A 7,419-nucleotide genomic window follows, 5' to 3' on the forward strand; every position below is an offset into this window, starting at 1 on the left:
CCTGAGCTTCATAAATCAATGACTCATTGGAGGGCATGTTTCTCCGTGAGCGTCTTCCACATTAGCCTCAAATTTCAGCTCAATCAGCAAGATCAATTCGAGAAGTGTTTCAGTGGAACAGTTGAAATGCAACAATTCCTCTTGAATCCAATCAGACCAAAACACGGATTTGAAAGTGGATTTTATGATTCATCAATATGCAGCATTACGAACACGATTTGAGACTTTCGTTTGAGCGCATGACCCTTTTGTTTCGTTTGTGTAGGCACTCTACATACGTGAAGAAAACTAACTTATGAACGGACGGACGGACGGACAGTTTTAACCCTCGGTGTTTCGAACCCAGAACTCGCCGCAAAGCCATGGAGCCCAACCAAAATGCAATGGTTGATGCGTGGCCAAGTGTTCGTTAGCAATCCACGTACTCGTAGTATACCAACCTTCGAATCCACAAGTTCGCCAATTATCGGTCTCATTTTTCATGAGGATGCAATGCCATTGGAGAGTATTAGCCAGGACCAACTGGAGAAGATCGCAACGATCTGAAACGACCTTCCAGTCCGGTCGGCCGGACTGGAAACCAAAGTAAGAACCATCTGATCATTCATATTACGGGTGGATGATCTTGCGTCTTGCACTTCGTTCTGGGTGGTGACTCGAGGATGATGGGTGACGGTGCTTGAGGTACGAATCGTGGAATCGTGGAATCGTGGAAATGCTTACTCTAGTCTGCCTGCTACTGCGCACTCAGGGGTATTCTACTGTACTTACAGGAGGTAGCATTGCAGCGGGGTAAAACGGCGGTCCATCCTCACGTACGAATGTACGTACGTAAGGACTGAGGAGATTTGGTAGTAATTCTCGCGAAGGCAAAGAGGTGCCTCGCCTTCTTCTTCTTCGTCTTCTTGTTCTTCTTGTTCAATACGCAGCTCTGAGGTCTTGGCTACTTCACGACTCACGTGAATGGAAAAGTGAACAACTAAAGAAGGGGACAAGCGAGACTCGACAAATGTGATATTATACGAACTTCGCAATTTTGCAATGCATTGATCAGGTTCCGTGTTCCAGACACAATAATGAAATAGGTGTTGGTAAGGGTTGCTCACAAGTCGACTTCTTTGAAATGCGTTTTATAACTTATAATTCAGGTTTTACTTATTTTAATCTAGCATTTGCATAAGCCTACCGCTTCTCAACTATCTATACTTCCCATTTCAGTGGTAATTTCGATAGATTTTATGACATGAAGCTTTGTTAAAGGTAACGCATGGCGGCAAAGCCATCAAACAATGTTAGAACATCATCAAACAATGTCCCTGGATATGCCTTACGTTCCTTCAATGGTTTGGTTGAGAACTTTTTGGCGAACATGACATGGTTTTTAAAACATATTAAATATAGAGAAAGGCGGGCACCAAATGGTTATGGTGTAAACAAATATGAATGCTTGATTGACATTGAGAAATACAGATTTCCATACATTTTACCTACTCCCCAAATCCAACATTTATAACCCATCGTCTTAATAGTTGTTGTCCTCACTGATATTTGTACACCTTAACAAAATCGTTGGTCTTTCTTACCTGTGATCTATACCTGAAAAAGAGGTCCAACGCTTGGCTTGGGCAGCACCGTGAGGAGGTGAGCCAAGACTGTGGTCCGCAGTCGGTGTTATGAGTTTGACGCGGCAACATCGCCGTCTTTTGGATCAATCTCGAAAGAAGTTGAAAGAAGTTCAAAGAGTGTAGACAACAATACTCTTGAGCTGGTGGTGGTTGTAGCACTTATTAGAGGCGAAGAAGTGACCGAAAGAGTGGGGAGTTTTTCCAAGAATCAACGAATCGCCAAGGGTGTGACTCACAGAGCTCTGCTTTATTCCAAGAGCCCTGATTGCTAAGTGATATCCAATGAAGATGATCATCATCGCTTGATTGGTGGTTGGAAAACAATCTGAATGTGAATCCGTGTGAAAGAACGCATCATTGCTCTATCCAAGATAACAAAAGGTGGTGAGCGTGATGCAAATCCATTGATTGGCATTCATAGGACGGTGGATGGTGATGTGGTTTACATAACCACTGACAGCTTGTTTTAATCATCGTCCAAGCCAGTCAAACTCAAAAAAATAACTCCAGGTAAGACCATGAGACCCTGCCGTCAGTACCTCCCGTCTGTGGGTTGGTTCTGCAAATGATGTTGACCTAAGTATTTTCTCATGCCATGCTATGCTGAGCTATTCATCATGCGAAGAAGACACATGTATTCCCACAATGACAATCGCACCACTGCCGACAAATACCACCGGTACCATGGAGGGAAGATCAACTTTTGAGTAATACCTTCCTGTCTCATCGTGTATTTATTTTGGGCCTGCTTCTAGCTAAGAGTCAACCAATGCCTTAAGCAAACCCTGCCCCCAAGCGATTAATAGCAGAATAAATGATCCTTGGTTGGTTACAACTTCGACTCAGTCAGATTGAGAATTTACAAATCTCCGAAAGATGGTCTTGGTTTGTCCCAAAAAGTAGTTTGGACGGTTTCAATCCGGTTTGAAATACATACGCGTACACGCTACTTCGGTCACTTCGAGAACGTTGTCTTTAGGGTTGTATTCGATTTAGAATGCAAAAACCAAAGCTTACCCCTAAGGTGGAGAAACTATGAGAGTGAGAGAGAGACAATCGGATTCAGCCTCTCGATCCACTCATCATGGTTTTATGGTTGAAGTGGCTTCAAGTTCTTTACGAGCTCAGGAAGAAACCAATCTGAATCTTGACAGGGTTTTTAATTTCAGGGTTCTTTTTTTGCAACTCTACAGACTAACCGGAAACTCGGCGAAGACGGGGGGTAAATAGTAATCTACATGAACATCCACAAACCATGATGCATGCAAAGGTAACAAAAAAGAAGCCAACCAAGTTGGACTGAGTACATACAGTATGTACGTATAAACCACCATATGGACAGTGTAGAGTGCGAGTGCAAGCTGCTCTGCCAAGAAGACAGTGAGCGAACCAAGACTCATCCTTCTGAGGCTTTGGTTCTCATGGTTTGCGGCTTGGCCAGGTCTCGACCAGTCTGGCCAACACTCGCATACACACAAACAGAGTACAGAAATGGACAAAACATGATTTTTCGTCTCTTCGTCGTCTTGTCGTCGTCTTGGCACAAAGCAGCGGCAACAGCCAAAAGTACTACTGCAATAACACCACCACCACCATCGATAGCAACAACAACAACAACAACGACAACAGTAACAACATTTCCAATTTGGCTGATAAATCGTTGAGCAGAGGGGTCCGGTTCCCAAACCTGAATCAAGTNCTGGCCAACACTCGCATACACGCAAACAGAGTACAGAAATGGACAAAACATGATTTTTCGTCTCTTCGTCATCTTGTCGTCGTCTTGGCACAAAGCAGCGGCAACAGCCAAAAGTACTACTGCAATAACACCACCACCACCATCGATAGCAACAACAACAACAACGACAACAGTAACATTTCCAATTTGGCTGATAAATCGTTGAGCAGAGGGGTCCGGTTCCCAAACCTGAATCAAGTCATGAATTGGCATTAGGGAAGTTCATTAGAAAATGGGGGGAACAACGACCCACGAAGATGTAGGCCAAGTGGAAATCTCAGTCAATCACTCGGCGAGCGACAGTAGGTGCTATTGCTCGCACATTAAAACAATCCCGTCTGTGGCCTTCTTTTTGCTATAAACCTTCTCAAAGACGCTCAGGAAATGGTGACCTGACCCCGGGGTTCACATGATGTGACCCCTAAAGCGTCATTCAACTAGGCATACGTACATACACATATATAGTGTACGTGTAGTATACATGTACGTACGAGCATGGCCGTAATGCCTCTTTCATAGTCCTGGAAATATTGCGACAGATCCGTGATTCTGGATATACGCGTACAGTAAATCCCGCATGAGGGCCACTCACTGGAGATTTAGCGAGGGACATTCTGGGCATCCATTGCTCGGTTTTTACTGCCCTCCCCGCAATTAGTGGTTAGGTGGATGGGTTGATCGGAAATTGAATAAATGGTCTTGAGTGAAAACTTGACTTAATGCCCTTCGAGGTAGGCGCTCCTCCCACGAATTTGTAAGTGCATACGAGTCCGTTGTTCTACCGCATATCCATAGAATCGACGGCATCATGGACGACACAATTGAGCTTGGGAGAGGAAAACCGACTCATTGGAGTGACAGGAGCGTGGGCTCTTCGGAGACGAGCTAGCTAACAAGCTATTCATTGGGCAAATCTGACGATCCTCTTTGTGTGTCTGTGTGTGTGTCTGTGTGTCTCCTCTTGGTGGCTGGAATCTCCTTCAAGTTTCTTTGTGCATTTGGTCGAACTGCAGCAGATCCATCCATTGGATCGTGGGAGAAGGAGGTGAAGAGGAGTCAATTTCTCTTTCTTCCGTGTCTCCTTGGGTTTCTGGGGGTTGCTTGTAGGTCACATCTCCATTTATGGCGATTCTACATTCTCATCCTTCAACCATTCTCCCACCACCAGCCACCACCAGCCACCACTCGACTGGCTGTTTGGTTGGTTGTTTGGCCGATGGGTCCGTCCGAGTGCGGATTATTCCCGCTTACCATTCACAAGAGATTTCTTGAGATGCTGGACGTATAATAGATACACTTGATAAAGCGCCAACGGTTAATTGAGTCTACATATGATGATGATTTTGAAGCGCCTGATGTCGATATCGGTGGGATGAATCGAGAGGTTCTATGTGAATGAGCTAGCTCCCTCTAGATATCGGTTGACAGTAAGTATGTACGATGCTTGTCTTGTTCTGTTTTGTAAGAAACCATCGAGAGCAAGTGGTAGATCCAGATTTCCTCGGATCAACAGAAGGCAGCCAATCTACTATGTAGGTTGGTAGGTTATCGTTTTCGCTCATCCAGATCTCGAAATTCATTCATCATCGTCATCATCAGCCTCGGCGGAGGGAACGAGGTCTTCGGATGGATGGATGGATGGATGGATGAAAAAATCATCACCAACTCGTCGGCCATTTGCAATTCTCACCTTCCTGGTGCTCTCAGATCATTTGGGGACGACTAAGGGCTCGATGCCTCACCGACAGGAAAGAAAAAAGAATACATCTGCTCTAGCCCGTCTTCCCGTAGCAATCATGAAGGCTTCCTCTCATTCGTCTTCATTTCTTTCCGCTCTTCGTTGACTCGCAAATGCTCAACTTTCTAAACTAGATCACATTCTGATAGGAACCTTCTCGCACTTAAGCACCCCCAAAGATGAAGGAAGCTCACGCATGGAGTGAAAACTCAACCCTCTCTGCCGCTCTGCCACTGTCAGTGGCTCCTATGATAATGGCTGGAAATTTGAGGCCTCTCATCCAACAATACGAAGATAAGATAACAACGCCATTAAAGCTCGACATACAGAGAAAAGGCGACGACGCATGGCGCGAAGACCTCTCAAGTGAAAATGGTCCATATTGGTAAATGGAATCAGCTTCACGTCATGCAAGGTCGGGTGTTCCGCACTTTTGATGATCAGTGCCTAGGAGAATCAACAGCAAGTGAATACGGAGCCTGGCCTTGGCAAACGAATTAAGCTCGACGATACCTATTGAGTCTGAATAATGACATACCCAAAAATAGAGTAAAGTTGGCCTCTGACTGGAAGATATGATCTATTCAACGAGAATGTCTTCAGTTTTGGATCTCTGGCCCAAGGTGATGCAATCAACCAACCTATTACATGCTATGGGCTCTATTTGTTTTCCCAATGAGACGGATCTATCTGAGTTGATTTCAGGAGTCTTCCAATGGTACACAGTGTAACAATTGGTGTACAGTTTTGCACCAATTAGCACTCCATGTCTCTTTTATGAGGCAACATTTAGCAATGCCTAGTGGACGTGGTTACACGCACATCCATTGCCAATAGGATCGAGTGAGTTGGTCCAGGGATGAGTGTTACACGCACCAATCACCAATCACTCTCACTCTCACTTCTGGGTTGCTCAGGTCCAGTCAGGCCTCGTTCACTGGGCTAGGGATAGGAACAGAGGAACAGGGGGGGGGGGATAAGAAATATGATGAGGATGGCGATGCCCTCGTCAAGCCCAGGTGCGTAGCTCAGGTAGAACATTACCACAACGTTCGACTGTCGGTTGGTAGGTTCGACAACGACTGGGTTGGGTGGAACGCCAATGGGCTCGCATGAGCGAATAAGCGAATACTAAGTCAGGAGGGATGGTTCGACGGCGGTGGGTGAAGGAGCGAGAGGGAAAGTGGTGAAGTGGTGGCCGGCTCACGACAGGGTGCCAAGGGGATCCCACAAATCTTCCTTGTTCTTCCTTTGGCCTGACATGACACGCTGAAAAATATCCATCCATCTATCCAAGGGTTCGCAGAACACATACCACTAGAACAACCAGCTGGCACGTAGACCTATGTACTATTGTACTACCTACCAACTCTATTGTGTACGTATAATCTTCTACAGTGAGTAGAGGCTTAGGGGAACTCCTCGAGTATGAAATTCTCTTGAACTCATGACAAAAAAAAGTCCTATCGAAAGATGTGAAACGAACTGACATCCTGCCACCGGGACCAGGGGAGTATGTGTCTGTGTGTCTGTGTGTTGGTTGGGGGGGAAGGAAGAGGCAGAGAAAGAGAGGATTGAGTAATCCTTTGAAATCCAATTGAACTCAGGATGTTTGAAATAGTATTTCAGTAATTGCGTTATCGAAAGTTTTCGCATTAGCGCGCCAAAACACTACTTTTTCACCTGAAATAGAGTAGAGTATTCAGATATCTTGACCACGTGACCACGCCCATGATTCATAAACCATGGCCAGTTGCCGTTGACGGCTTTAGTAGGTCTTGCAATACAAACGCATCCTTGATCGAGAGTCTCTTCAAGTCCAAGCGCCGTTATTTTAGAATCCGATCAACGGCCAGCTTGGGTCGGGCCCAGCGTTGCTCAATAGTGGGCCTCCCAGCAGGGGTCAAACGAGGCCCGCTTGTCTTATTGTAATCAGTTCCCCACCGATTACCGACTCCTTTTTCATCCACTCCAATTTTTGCTGTTGCTCTTATTGTGGCCTCTTCAATGCCAATGGACAATGAACGCTGTAGCACTTACTTACTGCCTGTGGATGGATCTCTCTCTATACAGTTTAGTGTGTGTAGGGACTGCGATCTTCAAAATGCTCAGATTTAATCGACCCTATGACGTTTTGAGAATCTGCCATTGATATCTTTGAACCCTAAAGAAGACAAAGGATTTGAAAGTGTCTTCCGGTTTGGAGGCAAGAAGGTGAGCCTTTTTCGAGCTGGGTCTTTACTAAAGGTGGCTACAAAGGTGATGGTGGCTTATGTTGTGGGCCCTGTAAGTGGGGTTCTTTGTCCTGGACCCGAATT

At 45.5% G+C, this 7,419-nt stretch overlaps 1 protein-coding gene across 1 annotated transcript in view; it reads left to right on the top strand.

Annotated features, from left to right (window-relative positions):
• Positions 1-1,667: 1,667 nt before the first annotated feature.
• The window catches only part of LOC131888923 (uncharacterized), a gene marked incomplete at its 3' end in the record, with an annotated part of 16,176 nt that continues 10,424 nt past the window's right edge, over positions 1,668-7,419 (top strand). The window contains 1 exon segment of the mRNA XM_059237879.1: positions 1,668-2,135.

Source organism: Tigriopus californicus, chromosome 10 (genome assembly GCF_007210705.1).
Source record: "Tigriopus californicus strain San Diego chromosome 10, Tcal_SD_v2.1, whole genome shotgun sequence".
NCBI lineage: Eukaryota > Metazoa > Arthropoda > Copepoda > Harpacticoida > Harpacticidae > Tigriopus > Tigriopus californicus.